Source organism: Tachypleus tridentatus, chromosome 8, assembly GCF_004210375.1.
Source record: "Tachypleus tridentatus isolate NWPU-2018 chromosome 8, ASM421037v1, whole genome shotgun sequence".
NCBI classification, from domain to species: domain Eukaryota; kingdom Metazoa; phylum Arthropoda; class Merostomata; order Xiphosura; family Limulidae; genus Tachypleus; species Tachypleus tridentatus.
Window position 1 is genome coordinate 34,584,230 of NC_134832.1, and position 17,122 is coordinate 34,601,351.

Consider the following 17,122-nt stretch of genomic DNA (forward strand, 5'->3'; position numbering starts at 1 on the left):
CACCAAAGTTGACACAGTGAGAGTACAATTGAAAATTAGAGGCATCATGGCCATTGCTACCACAAAAAACACAAGATATCTTAGAGTGTCCAGACCATTAACATTGAAATGGTTAAGAGATAATTCACCTTCATAGAGGTAGATATACAGGGTGATATAAACATTGAAACAAGAACCTTGGTAAGCTGCATAATTTCTTATTTACGAGTAGAGATACATTGCACAGCTGAAATACCGTCGCTGGAAAAACTAGTAAGAATCTCTAACTCAGAGATATTAAGTAAGTCCCTCTCAGCAATAACTCCATGGGCGAAATTCAAAGTAGGATGGTGAGTAAGCTCAACAAGTACACTCCACAATTAATATGTAAAAACGGCTCGTTTGGGTTGAGGATTTTTTTACGTAGACGAGCGACCTTCTTTGGTCATCGTCAGGTTCACAAAGAAAAGAAGAGCTAACTGACCGGGGGCTGACCACATGTTTGAAAGGGGTTGTGATTATTATTTCTTCAGGCCATTGTACGAGAAGTGTAAGTCTTTGTGTTTTCTTTGTGTATTTGTACTTATCTGTTACCATTATGTCTGAACTAATATACCTTACACAACTATTAACAGTACACGCTCCTCCGATTGTTAAGAAACAAAGGAATTGAAACCAAAGAATTATCAATAGAAGAAATGATATCTATTTCATTCAATAATGTAAAAAGGAACAACTAACCCCTAATTTTGTAAAGGTAAAACTAGAAAAAAAATTAATAAATACACAAACGTTATCCACAATTTACAGAAAAAACTACTTAAAGCCATGTTGAACACGAAATACAAAGAACTATATGACTTACAAAAACAAAAAAAATAAACCTAGACCATCAACTGGCATGCTGCATCAAACCAGAGATTTACGGACTTATATAACGAAACATAAAACAAATCAACACAAAGAATGACAGAGACGAAAAGATCTGCCACAACAAAAAACTAGAAAAACTAAGATACAAACAACAGAAAAACATCATGACAAACCGTTGACTAACCTCATAATTAACAGATCCGACCGACAATTAAACACAGACGAGATACATCTACTTAACAAAGGACTCAAATTCGCAATAGTACCGAGATACATTCCAACCTTAGAAATCAAAACATGTTTAGAAGATCTGGCCAGGAGACTTGTGATACTTTCCACAGAAAACAAAAACAAGAAAACTACCGAAAACGACCAACAGAAAGAAGACAACTTAGACAACTTTATTGACATCCAACAGTCAAACTTTCCAGGAAAATGTTTTTTTCAGAAACACCTAAAAACAACATCTTAAACGATTTTTTCAAAAATTTTTCTCATAAAACCATCAACATAATTTCACAAAACAGAAAGCTAAAAAACAATCTTACCAAAAAAACATTAATTCCATTAAAAACCCAAAACAAGACAAAAACATAAAAATTCTAAAAACAGATAAAAAACGCTATAGTCATAATGAACACGAATGAATACATCCAAAAAATGAAGAACATCCTATCAGACACAAATAAATTTAAACCAATACACACAAATTCAACAAAGACACACAAAACGCAACTAAACAAAATACTACTAAAATGAAACAAAAGCCAACACAATTTCACAAACACTTTATTCCTACCTTCGCAAAACCGACTCACGCACACCACAAATATACGGCATCCCCAAACCTCATAAGCCAGATTGTCCATTACGACCAATAATGTTCACATACGAATCGTTTAATTATAATCTTGGTAAATACATAGCATGGTCATTCTCCAAATATGTAACAGCCAGCTCTCAACTTTTAATTTCAAGTCTAATCTTAATCAACATAATCAAATAGCCTTAATGGCCAGTTTCGATGTTATATCCCTCTTTACAGAAGTCCCAACTGCTGAAGCCTGCAAGATAGCTTTAGAACTCTATATCCGAGACCCTAACCCACCAACAGACATTCTCAGCAACCAATTAGCAACCCTCATAGAATTCACCACGATGAAGACAAACGTCGTGTTGAACAACCACAACTATATACAAACAAATGGTCTAAGCATGGGGAATCCAGTATCACCAGTTCTAGCCAATATTTTTATGACACAAGTCGAAACACAAGCAATTAACACAGCATTACATCCACCACTATATTCGTACAAATATGTAGACGACACGATTGCGGGATTCACACCTAAGAACACACACTTAGTTTTTCAATTGCATTAACTCTACACATCCCAACATCAACTTCACATGTGAACAAGAAGAGAACAAAAATCATTTCTTAACCTCAAAATTACAAGAACCGGCACACAATTCAAAGCAGAAATCCACCGAAAAATCGCCCATACTGGACTATACATTCCTTGGGACTCAGCACATGAAACAAAACAAAAACTCAACATACTAAGAAATCAAATTAACACAGCCATAAAACTATGCTCACCAGATAAAATTAACGATGAATTAGACAAAATAAAACAATACTTCATCAACATCAATAAGTTTCCTCCACAAACCGTAGAAAACATTTCACGCACACACCTATACAGAAAGCAAAATCAACCAACAAAAGTAAATATATCTCACGAATCAAAAAATTATGAAACCGTATACTGCTGCATACCATTATGCAAGGTATCCTCTATAAAGGAACAAGTTGTTAAGTGCACAAAATATATTTTTTCACTTTGTAATGCAATTTTGTGTTTTCTCGGTAAGAATCTATTTTACAACCTATATGGATCAACCTTATATGAGGCCGAACTTCGAAAACCAAATGGTAAAGTTTAGGAGGCTGCTTTGTATTATGCTAAACATATTTTGTAAAGACGTCTTAGTCAATATTAAGTAAACATTAGAATATAATAAATACTAACGTTTGTCTATAATTGGCCCGACATGGCCAAGCGTGTTAAGGCGTGCGACTCATAATCTGAGGGTCGCGGGTTCGCATCCCCGTCGCGCCAAACATGCTCGCCCTTTCAGCCGTGGGGCTTTATAATGTGACGGTCAATCCCATTATTCGTTAGTAAAAGAGTAGCCCAAGAGTTGGCGGTGGGTGGTGATGATTAGCTGCCTTCCCTCTAGTCTTACACTGCTAAATTAGGGACGGCTAGCACAGATAACCCTCGAGTACCTTTGTGCGAAATTCAAAACAAACAAACAAACAAAATTGTCTATAATATTACTTAAATTCTTCTGAACGTATTCCATTTAGTAATTGGTGAAATGTTTGAAGAAAAGTAGTTCAACTGCTTTTTTGCATTTCGGCTTTAACCTTTGTTAATATGAACACTACTTCGTGCACATATTAAAGATTTGTTTGTTTCCCGCTGCCTTTACTGCACTGGGTGTTAACCCCGACTGCTGTAGATATCAGGTCTCTATCTTCTATCTTTCGGGATTTCGGCACGTTTTTCTTAAGTATGGTTCCCATTGTTATGCAGTAGTAAGTTATTGATAAGAGTTCCGACCAGCCCACCGTCTTTCAGCACAGTGTTCCTGTTCCGTTCGTGCCAGAGTTCCGGTGTTTAGAAGATATCCCCTGTCTGCAACAAATTTACGTAAGTATACAATTTCCTGTTTGTAGAAATGATAAAGGAGTAAATTTTTACGTGTGGAAATTGTGATGTTAAACAATGGTGCATAGTCATAACCAACAGATTAGTTTGGTTTGTTGTTGTTTTTTTAATTTTCGCAAAAAGCTACACGAGGGATATCTGCGCTAGCCGTCCCTAATTTAGCAGTGTAAGACTAAAGGGAAGACAGCTAGTCATCACCACCCACCGCCGACTTTTGGGCTACTCTTTTACCAACAAATAATGGGATTGACCGTCACATTATAACGCCCCACGACTAAAAGGGCGAGCATATTTGGTGCGACGGGTATTCAAACTCGCGACCCTCAGATTACGAGTCGAACGACTTAACCCAACTGGTCATGTCAGGCCGCCTAACTAAAGACCTATACAATTACAATAGATCATCTTTAGATTTCTATTCAATATTATAGTAATACAACCTAAAATCCTCTTTGTCCTGCAACTAGCAACAGTACATTGTTTCGATGGCATAAGAGACTGATGAACTAGAACACTAAGGTTATTTTCTTCCATGTCACTGTTATGGTTATTTTATTCAGAATTATATTCATAACTTAAATTGTGATATCCTGTATGCATTCCCTTGCAATTGTAATTAAAAGCCATCTGCCGTTTATTCACCCAACATGCGAAATGGACCAAGTCCTTTTGAAAAGCAGAAACATCCTCTTTGCAGTCAACAACACACAAAACTGTAATGTAATCAGTAAATCTATTGCTGCATTGGCTATTCCGTCATTGTTGTAAATAAAAAAGAGCAGTGGTTCTAAGATTGAGCTCTAAGGTACTAAACCCATTTATAACAACCTCTTCTATCTTTCACCTATCTGGTTTTTATCTAATAAATCAATCTATTTCCAACACCTACAAAAATAATTTTAACAAGATCTTTATATAGCACCTTGTGAAATGCTTTCTGAAAATTGAAATAAGTTAAATTCACATTTATTTTCTTAATAACATAAGGTGTACCCTATTCAAAAATATCCATATATTAATAAAAAAAATCCATTAGTGAAACCATGTTCACTAGTGAACAAAATTTTAAATTTTGTTAAATGACCAGAGAAATTTATTTGGTCTACACATGTTACCACTATTTATGTGACACCTGTTATTTAATGACGGCCCGGCATGGCCAAGCGCGTAAAGGCGTGCGACTCTTAATCTGAAGGTTGCGGGTTCGCATCCCCGTCGCGCCAAACATGCTCGCCCTTTCAGCCGTGGGGGCGTTTTAATGTGACGGTCAATCCCACTATTCGTTGGTAAAAGAGTAGCCCAAGAGTTGGCGGTGGGTGGTGATGACTAGCTGCCTTCCCTCTAGTCTTACACTGCTAAATTAGAAACGGCTAGCACAGATAGCCCTCGAGTAGCTTTGTGCGAAATTCAAAAACAAACAAACAAACAAATACTTAATGATATTTTTTTTGTAATATACAAGTCGTGACACTACAAATTCCACTTTCGTAATATAACTGACCAATTCAACATTGGTCAGTCAAAAACAATGGACCATATTGGAATGGTACCATGGGAGTCATACCAAGCTTAATATGAGCTTGAAATTATTTCCAGAGTGAATGAAAGAGTTAGTGAACAACAAGCAATCAATACAAAAGTATAAGCTTTGGCAACATTAAGTAATCTTCCATCTGAGATCCATAATAACATTCAAGTATTGAAAGCCACCTTATTCAACAGGTTTGGAGTGTCACACTAGAACAGAGTATCTAAAGAAAATTTCTGAAATAGGGTACTGGGGAAGGAAGCTACCTTAACTGAACTTGTAGAAGATTTGGAAAGGATTGCCTAGTTAACTTACTTAAATATTTTTCAATAAATAATGGATTTGATTTCATGTTACCAATGTATAGACACTATAAAACACGACAATACAAAAATCAGAAGCAAAGTAGATATACATCCTAGAGGGAAGCTTTGCAATAAGCAATGGAACTAGGTCCCATTAAAGTTATGGGAAAACATCATCTAAAAAGTATGGGATTGTCATACCTACTAGTAGTGAAACATAAGCTCACCTGACGACAGTTATGAATAAATAAAATAATTAATTAAACATCTAGCTAAATAAAACAGTAAATAAACCACAATACAATAGGTATTAAAAGTATAACTTCACGAAACACATTCTCAGGAACTACGGGCAAATGCCTGTATGAAGAAAAAGTTCTCAAAGAATACTAGAAAGAGGTAACTTATAATTATGGGAAACCTGGCTACCACAGTCTATATTATAAGAAATCAATAGCTGTTATCAAACTAAGGAGACAGAGCCTGAACAAATCTTACTAATTTACTGGTAGCATCATTATTTTAAAAAAAAAATTCTTCTGTTTCATCCACAACCAACAGCAAAAAAAAAAAATCAGAAGTACTCTATTTCTCCTTTTTCATGTATATTCTTTATTTATCTACTGTTATGAAAATAATTTAAATTCCAAAGCTAGAAACATGTTAGGTTTGATATGGTTGGAGTAGTTAAAATAAAAAAAAAAAAAAAGCGTCTTAAAATATGTTCGCGAGCAACACTGCTATTGAAATTTTCACCAAAAACTGTAACAACGTCTTATAAATGACATCATAATTAAATAATAAACTTAATAACAAAATACAAGTGTTAAATCATGAATTAAATTCAATTAAAATTGTTTAGTGAAGGCAAAAATCATGGAAGAATGTAAATAAAGAACACAGTTTGAATCTATCATGGGTCCCCTTAGGACCTGGACACAACAGACATTCTGGCTATGGGTCCTTACAGAGAAACAACAACATTTGATTTAAAACAAATAAAAGTAACAAACTGTAATAATTGGAAACGTACGTAAGAGTAGTTAAATAATTAAAAATGCTAATGATAAAGCTTCTCACAAGGTCATTTGCGCAATGATTTACAATTTGTGTAATGGGATTATTAGCTTGTCATTGTTCAAAGAACAATAAAGCATTAAAAGTAATTATAAACAGGTGTGTACTGTTACGAGTTATAGTATGGAAACTCTGATGGATTCTTCATTGTTATGAACTCTATTGATCATAGCAAGATTACACCCTTCAGCTCCCTTGGTCTACTGCTTTGTTTCATTTCTGCCTCGTTCTTACATTTTAAGAAATATATATATATAGTTTATTTCCCAAGTCCTTTCCTAATGTAAATATTTATTTCATCGTTTATTAAACCTTTTTTCTTCTGAGAAATTACACGGAAAAAGTAACAGGATATGCTCTTTGTCCCTCCTGATAAAATGTTAAAAACATTGAATAAGTATTCACTCCACTCTATCTATTTAAAACTGACTCGCTTACTCTCTCAGATGCATTGTTGTAAGGTGTATGATCTAACGAGGCGATTGTTCAACCAATTCTTTAAATTCAGTATCTTTGTCGCCTATGCGGCTAACTACATATTTCTTTTAATTTAGGATTAACTTTTTTTCTATATAACTTTATCTGCATGCTAAAGTTTATTTTTTGATCTCATTAGCACTTTCCAGGTACACTAACGCAAATGCTAAAAATTTTGGCTAGTAGATTGATATCTAAAAAATAAAAAGAGTGATATATTTTAGCTGAAGGAATGAGGAAGCTAATTCAAAAAGAAATTTTTGCACAGCAAGATTGTTAAATGAAGTAAAATCAAGTAAGAAACATATCAAACCAGGGGTTTTTAATGTTTTCAACTGAAACAGGAAACTTCTACAGCAGAGTATTTAGAAAAAATAACGGTCTCCAAAACTACATCCCAAGCCAATGTGAAGTAAAGTGTACGTTATGATTATGAAAGAAAACACTCTAACATAAAAATTCCCATAGTAATGAACATGGGAATATCTCCTTTTACCATTAATAAGATAATAAATAAAAAACTCACAGGCTTATAGCCACACATATGTATGAAAAAGATTTCTGAAAAAAAAAATAGTCATAGAGCTCCTCTAGACTATATTCCTATCAAGTTCCCTGATGAAGCTGTTTTGAGTATTTATGCCGTAGGTTTACATAAACGTGACTGTGGAATTCCATACCAACAAATAGTACAGGGTCTGCGGAAAGAGCTTCAAGTTTTGATGTCTAAAATTAACAGGACTGTTCTTCTCAGTTTTTTTTCTTTTAATTTCGCACAGGGCTACACGAGGGCCATATGCACTTGTCGTCCCTAATTTAGCATTGTAAGACTAGAGGGAAGGTAGCTTGTCATCACAACCCACCACCAACTCTTGAACTACTCTTTTACCAATGAATAGTGGGATTGACCGTGACATTATAACGTCCCTACGACTGAAAAGGTGAGCATGTTTGGTGTGACTGGAATTTGAACTCACAACCCTAACGATTACGAATATAGCTTTCTTTTCAGAAATTTTTGAATTTTGAATTTTCGCGCATAGCTACACGAGGGATATCTGCGCTAGCCGTTCCTAATTTAGCAATGTGAGACTAGAGTGAAGGCAGCTAGTCATCGCCACCCACCGCCAACTCTTGGGCTACTCTTTTATGAACGAATATTGGGATTGACCATCACATTATAATGTCCCCACAGCTGAAAGGGGGAGTATGTTTGATGAGACGGTAACCAATAGACTAATCATAGTTTATAACAAAAGCTTTTTCGAGAGCAAAAAAAAAAAAAACATCTGAAACACTGCTCTTCTAAAATGTAATGAACTTCACAGTAATGGAAGACAACTATTGTAACTTGAAGAGGTTAATTTCTGTACTTTTGAGCCCGACTTAGACAATAAAGAGACAAGAACAATAATATATGTTATTACCAGATGTAAATCATGATCGACTTTTCAAACGAAAACGATAGTAAGGCTAAATATTTTATTTGTTCCAAATATTTACTTTCGAAATTAAAACAGAAAAATAATGTTATACTCATGATACAACGTGATATGTAAACATACTGCGCATTTTCTACTTTTTTATTCTAATATAGTATTTTGTAAAATTTCGATTTTTTTCTAGATACGTAATGAAGCTACTTTTTATTCGGTTTCGTTTCAGTGAGAAAACACCTAGTTTGTCACTGGAAAAAAATCTCTAAAACTGCACATTGTGTATAAAAGTAATAAGTAGCTTTTTTTTTATTGGTATGTCAAGTGATATCTCGCGAATACAACTTCCCTTATTTTTAGGCAGGAACGACCAGTCGCATGGATACTACTATTTGTCATGGGAAAGTACGATGCTATAGATTTTAACAAAAAACGCGATTCTTTCTCAGATTGGAGCAAATTAGCTACATAAATCGTTCAGGTTGTAAATATTTTGAACGAGTTCTAGCTTTAAGATCACAAACTAAACACTATCCAATAAAATAGGCTAATCATTTGCGCTTCAAGTGATACACAGATACGCACACATACTGTAACCTTGCGTTAAATAAAAATTATTTTCAATCACTTTATATGCACAAACTTAGATAGTTGCAGTGAAATTCAGATTTTTTCGTAATGTTTCCTGGTCGAGTCTCCTATTATATTGAGAATCATTTTTATTCATTCTTGACAGAAATCAGTTTTATCTGCAAATGTCACAACCGCTTTGCAAGAAAGTTACTTCTCACTAGACACTTTATAAAACATTAGACTTTTTCAGCTTGGTTATGTCAGCGAAAATTCTAGTTTTAGTGGAATACATAGAAAATTTTATCAGTAAATCAAAGAGTTATTTGGATTTATTAAAAAAAAAGTGATGAAAGTCGACTACGGCTCCAAGAAGGCTATAAGATTTTATATTGAAGAAAGACATCTGCAACAATGAACGAGTTAAATAGAAAGAAATAGTAAACATAATGGGGAGTTTCATTAACTTGATCTTTCTCTTTTCAAAAATACTTGTATACACGATCACTTGTGAGTACTGCCGTTGTTATTGTTCATTTTACTGCATAGTTACCCAATGCCTTTGTCAACCGCAGAAAATCGAGCCTCGGATTTTGGTGTTGTAAGTCCAAAGAGTTAAAAATTTGGATGAAAATACTACCATGTGTGCATATTTGGTACGAATGATTAACAATTAAAATTATATATGTTTAGATATGAGTTAAAACATGAAGAAAAAACTGAATTAATGTATGTACTTGTTAAATACGTGAAATCTTAAAAGTTCAAAAATAAAAAATCCTTTTTCACTTAAGCCCACTCTGGTACAGAGATAATTCTACGGATTTACCACGCTAAAATCAGGGAGTTCGATTCCACTAGGTGGGTTCAGCAGATAGACCGATGTGGCTTTGCTATTAAAAAAAACACACACAAACACAAACATTTTTTCACTTAAAAATAAACACACTATTAAGCTACTTTTCATAGATTTTCCTGTACGAAGTTTCGATCTTCTTGGAATTTCGAAAACGCAGCTTTGTAAATATGGCATCAGGTGAAGAGGTGAGTTTTTGATATACATATATATACATTTTTAAACTCATAAGTTTATGCTGGTTTACCTAACATGTTTTAAGATTATGAAACATAACTTACAGTTAATAATGTATCACACAAAATCTGGATCCATTGATATATATCATATATATATATATTTTTAACAAATTATCTTTACCGAGTTTGGACTCGAGTGTAACTTGTAAATATACGTCTAGTTAGTAGTAGAATTATTTCAACTACTGTACTGCGTAGGCCTTTATAAATCATTTATTAGCTCAACTCGGTAAAAGATGTAAATCCTTTTGTAAATCAGCATCATCCTCTTCACAGCTAGCAATGCCCAAAATCTTAATATTATCTGCAAATTTAATTAATTTGTTGTCTATTCATTCATCCATGCTATCGATGTAAATCAAAAAAGAGCAACGGTCGTAAGACTAATAAGCCCCAGGTTGATTGAATTCCATTTGAAATAACCTTTTGCTTTCTTCCATCCAGCCTCTCTTTTCTCCAGTTTACTAACTTATCCCCTACACCTATAGAGACAATTTTTTACAAGCTCTTTATGTTGCAACTTGTCATATGCTTTATGAAAATCCAAATACACCAAACTTACACTCTTACCCTCACCAACAAAACCAATAACCATTTCAAATAATGTCAAATAATTTGTAAGATAAAATTTTCTCTTAGTGAAACCATGTTGACTATCTAATAAAATTCTAAAGATTGTTAAATGACATTACAAAATATCTTTTAACAAACTTTCTGAAACTTTTCCCACAACTGAACTGATGAAATACTAATGGGTCTGTAATTACTAGGACAATTTTTATAATCTTCTATGAAAAGAGAAGCTACATTAGCTGACTTCCCATCCAGTAGTAATTCACATTTTATCTTCGTAATTTATAATTTTCTGTTGATAGTGGTTGTTTTAAGCTCTCTTATTCTTAATGACTAATGTGAGTACAAACCTGAGAAAATGAGGGAATTTGAAAATGAGATAAAAAAGTCTAAGAAAATTGGGTTGACATTTTTATATCTTGGAACAAGATGCAAATCAAACCATGTTGCTTAGCTGTGACAGTTGTTAGTATATTTTAACATAATGTTTGTTAGTTCATCTCTGTTTTTATCTGATTATAATAATCTAATTAATTATATTTCATAAAAAGGTATATCAAATATTCTTTTATATAGAGACATTTTTTTGTTACCTACCACAAATGTTGAAGTTTTGGAGAATATATAAATAATGTTTACATGTGTTTCACAGTATCGTAGAACTTTCTTTCCAATTAGATAGAACTAATGGTATCTTCTGTAACCAGTTAAAGATTATGCATTATTCAATTAATACAAATGGTATGTAAAATGTCTTCTGTCACAACACCATAGCTTTTTTGCCCCTATTTACATAGCACTATCCATCACTATTCTTTATTTAAATAATGGACTCATGCTTCTTTCTGAAATGGTTTAGGTTTTTTCTAGAAAACTATGAAACCCTTCACCCACTGTTCCCTGTGGTTCTGTTCCAAGTTGTTAGTAGTTTCCAATAATACTGGGGACTAGACATAGATTTTTCCAATCCAACTATATCATTGACTTTCCTGATTTCATGATGGAGCCTTTTCTTACTCATCGGTGGATGTTTACCCTAGGTCTTTGAAAGACAAAAGTGGATGTCTTAGAGGCTTACCTTCTCATTCCTTTTTTTTTTTCCTATCATCCAGATATTACCTTCATTTTTGAATTTCTGAGTTTGTGCTCTTCTGTATGGTTTTGCAGGGATATGAATAATGAAATAAAGTTACATGGGAAAGCTATCAGGAAGATTACATTCCCTCATGTAAAGTTGCTTTTCTTTGTGAATTTTGTATTTAAATAAAGTTGCTTTTCTTTATTAATTCTTTTGTAATTAAATAATGCAATATTTTCAATTTTAGTGTTCGCAAGTAAAGGAATATGACTGGATCATAAATACTCATTTGGGACCCCTGAAAAAAAAAAGATGTAATTCCTCAAGAATAAGTGAATGTAATATTTCAGACCATGTCTGACTCCTGCACCTTACATATTCTGTTGGGTGGTCAAGGCCTTTACCTAACTTTTCCATTCTCATGGACTGCCATTTCATCATTATATGGATGATTATCTGCTTTTAAGTCCATTTCAATATCATCTTGCATGCACATACAGCTAATTCTTTGAGAGGTGGCTTGTGTGGGTTGGCTATTTACATTGGAAAAGTTCTTTCTCAACCTGGCTCAATACTATGTCCATTTAGGAATGTTCTTCAACTAGTATCTCAGTTGGGCCCAACCTTCTTTTCAGTTGAGATGTAACTTTATTTCATTATTCATATCCCTGCAAAACCATACAGAAAAGCACAAACTCAGAAATTCAAAAATGAAGGTAATATCTGGATGATAGGGGAAAAAAAGGAATGAGAAGGTAAGCATCTAAGACATCCACTTATCAGTTCTTGAATCTCAATCCTCATCTTTTCTCTCTTCAAGTGTGGCTGTTTCCCTTTTGGGGGCTTGGACTTCCATGGAATCTCCCATTCTCTTATGTGTCATAGATATATATAGCTGCTTCTCTGTGGGTTTTGCATGTTTGCTGGAATCTTGCTTGGGATCCCTTGGATTTGTTTATCCTATCCTTTTTCTCACCTCACGTTGTTTTTAGCCTGGTGGGTCAACTGGAACAACACAATGATGGGTATGTGATGGTTAATCCCACTATTTGTTGGTAAAAGAGTAGTGCAAGTATTGGTGATAGGTGTTGGTGACTATCTGCTTTCCCTCAAGTCTTTTACTACTAAATTATGGATGGCTTGTACAGATAACCCTCCTGTATCTTTGTGCAAGAGTTGCATCAAACTCACACTACAGCTATTACTTGACTGCCAGGTTTTCTTACTTTGCCCAACTAAGGATTGGTTTGATTTCTTCTCACTCACTCTAGTCTTTTATGTCCTGCTTAATTGCCCTTGGCTATATTTGTTTTGTGACACTCTCAGCCTATGTCAGTGTACCATCTATCCTAGTACTATATATAAGCATTCTCATTTAGATAATGTTATTTCTCTTTCTTGACAAAGCATTCAATGATGGTTTACTCTGTGCTACTATCATTAGGAGATAATTTGAATGTTCTGGATGTTACCTTGTCAATTTTCCTTGAAAAATTCTGTTTGGCAAGCCAAGGATTAGTCATTCAGTTCACATGTTCACCAGTATTATCCACCAATATCTAGGGTTTCTGCCTCCAACAGATCCTTTATTTTGGAATTTAGTTGTATGGCTGTCAGTGTATTTGGAGGTAGAGAGAGAGAGTCATGCCAGTTCTTCTGGGTTTTATTTACATTAGAGTGTTGAGCCTCAGAAAATAGAAGATTGGTGTCCTATCAAAGATTCTTCTCATCGTCATCAGTTTCTGCATTCCCAAGGTTCACATGCAGTTCATTCTTCACTCTGACTTGTTGTTGTTATTTTTTCCTAGAATTGTGAATGTCCAAGTTCAATGTAGTCAGCTGATATCTGCACCTTGCCATAGTGATGGCATCCCACCACTATTTATCCACAAAGTTCAGATACTGTAGTTTAGGGATTTTAGTTCCAGACTAGCATTGGCACCAACTGTGTATTTTCTTGTCAAGCTTCACTCTGACAATTCCACAGTGGTGTCTTGCACTTGATCCAAGACTTCTTGTTTTTGAACCTTGGACCTCTTTTCTCTGAACTCCTACTACTACCTTGCTATATTCCACATGTGATGACTGTGGTAGCAGATCAGTTTTTTAAACCAAAGCAGATTCTCTCAACAGAACAAATGCTCCATTGTGAGGTTTTCTGTTGAATTGGCTCTCATTTTGCAACACTAATGATTGACATAGTGGACACTCTTTGTAACACCCAACTACTGACAATTTCATTCTCAGGCTTTGGCATTGTGTGCATTCCATTAGAACAGGATGGCTTTACAACTCTAGACTTTCCTTCCAATTCAAATTACCTAAGGTACTAACTATGATTTGTTTCAACCCATTGTTGGGTCCTATTGATAGCACTGGATTAGCTGCTACACCCTCATTTTCTACTCCTGCAGTACCTTCAGGAGAGCCCACCTGTTCCACTTCCTCTCTGTGAAGCAGCCATGAGTGGAAATGGTACATCTAGCTATTCAGAAACTCAGGCTTCAGACATGGAAGTTATGTGGTCTTCCACATTTCTAAGGTTGCTATGTATCTGTCTTGATCTTTGGTTACTCCTGTAATGTACATTTATTAATGGAAATGGCACATGCATCAGCAATAGTGTATTGAGAGAAGATTGAATTACTTCAGTCAGTCATTTTTTGAGCTGGTTTGCTACAAGGGTTTTGCATCTTCCACAATTCCCCTGTATAAGATGGCCTGATCAACTACCATTTGACACTTGAGACAAAAATCATTTGTTCCCCAGTACTCTCTGGCTTTATCAAGTCAGTTTGGGTCCTTTGTCCAACACAATTATTCCAATTACCTAACTGTTATATTAAGGTTATATTGCATGCTTTTTTCTAACATTTATTTGGGATCTTAGTTTTATGTATCATCTCTCCCTGAAGGTTTATTTTCATTGCTGCTGATATAACAAACATCACCAATCACAGTGGTTTGAGCCGATTGTGCACAGGATGCTTTGTTGTTCTATCTATATCTTCAGACAAGTTATTCTTTCCTAAGACACTGTCAGCCAAGAAATGGGATAAATCCTTTTCAGTGATTCACCTGATAATTGTTTCTCACTTCTATGAATAATCAGGTTTCAATCATTTGTTATGTGTAGTGAGGGTCTTAAAGGTTTTGTTGCCCACACTATTGCATTTATAGATGCTAGACAATGACTTTTTATTCATTGGGATTATTCACTTTTTCAGCATTTATCTCCAGTTACATTGACAAGGTGGTCACAAAATGGATCTATATCACTCGTTCTGGGCTCTGTTTGAAGGCAAAAAGTGAGTCATGTCTAATCAGATTCATAATATTGTCATATTATTGTCCCTGGAGGATATTGTGCATGTTGTTATGTGGACCTCCTCCAATACTATTATTACACATTATTTGCATGATCTGGCAGTATATTCACCTGAGGATTTTTTACTATCCCTGTAGCTATCTTAATGACTTTCCATCAGATTATAAGAAGGGTAGGTATTTTCATTGCTAAATTTGTTTCTTCTTTAGCTTTCAGAATCATTTACTTCATTTTCACAGGACCCACTCTTTGGAGAAATGAGGTATTCCATAAACCACCTACAGACTGACAAGGTGATATTTCTGTACTATGTGAGACTGCCACTCATGGACTATCATGGTTTTCAATCATTTGGGCAGTGATGGACAGAGGCTTTTCCTAGAGAGTTAAAAGTGAATTTCCTCTACTCTTGGAGAAGAGTGCAAAGTTAGGGACCTTCCTATTATGGTCCCTGAATGTTTTTTTCCCCAGATATTGGTAGTAGAGATACCACCCTACTCATATTACCCGTTCAGGTTTGATGATAGATGGGTTAAGCTTGGTTCTCATTTTTGATCACTTTTGGTTCATAACATTGTCCATGGAAGGGGGTCCATTATCTCATTGTAATTTTGAATGCAGAATAGCCCCATCCTGGGTCTTTGGTTATGCACAGTTTGTTCCACATCCTTCCAATAATTCAGGAGGCAAGTGGAATTTATCTTATCCACATGGTAGGGAGTGAGGTTGAATGTTCATAATTCTACACCAGATGAGTTCTGTTTCTTCAAGTTGAGTTGAGCATTGAAGATCCTGTCATTCAGAGCCTGGGGTTTTGTCTTTTGGGCTTCTACAGGTTGCAAAGAAGATTATTCAGTTTAGTGTTGCTTACTTTCTCATTGTGATTTTAGTGGTTTGGTTGAGATCTACTCATAATTGCACACATATATATTGGAGTCCAATTTTACAGATGCCAACGTGGGATATGAGGGTGATGGTCTTACAATTCCAACCCTGACCAGTCTGCTATTTGGTTGGGGTATGGTCAGTACTGGTGATAAATTATATAAAATTCCATCCATAGCTTTGGATGTATTGTGGTTCCTCCACTAGGGTCACAATCTTCTGTTAACACATCTTTGATCTGTGCAGATGCTTTCTGTATAGACAGTGCTCTCACTGGCTTTTCTCCTTATCAATGTGAGATTCTAACTATGGTGTGAGAGGAGGTAAGTATGTTTTGCAATTTGATAAAGTAATATGATTATCTGAATGCAGCATTTGTTTACATCATCCAGATAGAGGATATACTGATGTAAGTGGAGAGTGTCATTAGATAAATATCACCAAGGACAATTAAGTGGGGTATAAAAGACTTGCAAGCACAAAAAAATCAGACCAATGCTTAGATAGTCAAAAGAAGAATCCCCAGCTATCAAGTAATAGCTGTTGTGTGAGAGAGGTAAGTATTATTGGAAATATTAACTTCTTGGGCTATTTACATTACACACACCTACTAGCACATCTTGTCCCAAGTGTTCTGAATCTTGTTATAGGCCTTTTTTTCATCCTAACAAGATTTCTTCACATGGAGTGATTCATAGATCCTCAGATGTGTAGAAGGTAGTGCACCCTGTGAGGTATTCTACTTTTGCATGCATTTACCACTTATCTCAATTTCAAACTACCCCTTTTTTGGTCCCTAGGTCCACATCCTTTGGCATTAATCACCTTCAGCCACAATTGTCCAATCTTTACTATTATGCTTATTTTCCTATCTTTATCCTTCTTCAGATTTTATCCATTATCCAAACTGTTCTGTATCAAACCCTTTTCTTTATGGGTTGCTCAACCCTGGTTATAGTCCTTACACTACTTTAGTCATCACTTCCATTACCACTTCCTCTTTTCTGCTTCTTGTTAGGGCAGTCTTAGTTGTCAGTAAATTATCCTGCCATCACCACACTCCAACTTAATACAAGCCATTTGTCCAGTCCCTTGCAAGGTGGTTCAGAACTTCCATACATGTAGCATCTCTTTTCTTTTGTCATTTCTCTCTACCCTTAGTTACCTCCCTTCTTAT

General features: G+C 35.0%; 1 long non-coding RNA gene across 1 annotated transcript in view; it reads left to right on the top strand.

Moving 5' to 3' along the window:
* The first annotated feature begins 3,146 nt into the window (after positions 1-3,146).
* The window catches only part of LOC143222149 (uncharacterized), a 28,705-nt gene continuing 14,729 nt past the window's right edge, over positions 3,147-17,122 (top strand). The window contains exon 1 of the long non-coding RNA XR_013012040.1: positions 3,147-3,575. This is a non-coding gene — a long non-coding RNA (uncharacterized LOC143222149). The remainder of the gene's footprint in view (positions 3,576-17,122) is intronic.